The following is a 536-nucleotide window of genomic DNA, read 5'->3' as shown; positions in this document are numbered from 1 at the left end:
GTCTGGTTAGCTCAGTGGTAGAGCATGAGTCTGATAAACTCAAGGTCGTGGGTTCGAGACCCACACCAGACATAATTTTTGTCTTTTTCTTTTTTCATTTTGTCCGCATCACGTGTGTGCAACATTCAGTATGTTCATCCAACGTTAGCGTGAAGATCTTCACAATAAATTGGGGTTTTCGACCTTATCTGAAAGGGTCAGTCCACCAAGACGTCCTTGAAATCTTCCAGAAGCTTCTGGCGATCCTCCTCCAACTGCTGGGCACATCAGAGTTAACATGGGCCGGACATCGGTTGTGGAACGACTTAATCTGCTTCCGGTAGTTAGCAGGGATGATAATGAGGGCTCTGACCTCATACCAGGTCAGCTTAGTTCCAGTCTATTGCTTAGTTCCAGTCTATTGCTTAGTTCCAGTTTATTACATAGTTCCAGTCTATTGCTTAGTTCCAGTCTATTGCTTAGTTCCAGTCTATTGCTTAGTTCCAGTCTATTGCTTAGTTCCAGTCTATTGCAACGACAATAAAAAATTAAAACTC

General features: G+C 43.1%; 1 non-coding gene across 1 annotated transcript; it reads left to right on the top strand.

Moving 5' to 3' along the window:
* TRNAI-GAU (transfer RNA isoleucine (anticodon GAU)) lies at nucleotides 1–72 on the top strand. The gene has a single exon. It is a non-coding gene; the product is annotated as a tRNA-Ile (tRNA).
* Nucleotides 73–536: the final 464 nt, after the last annotated feature.

Source organism: Panulirus ornatus, chromosome 42 (assembly GCF_036320965.1).
Source record: "Panulirus ornatus isolate Po-2019 chromosome 42, ASM3632096v1, whole genome shotgun sequence".
NCBI lineage: Eukaryota > Metazoa > Arthropoda > Malacostraca > Decapoda > Palinuridae > Panulirus > Panulirus ornatus.
This window is presented reverse-complemented; position numbering and strand designations above follow the sequence as displayed.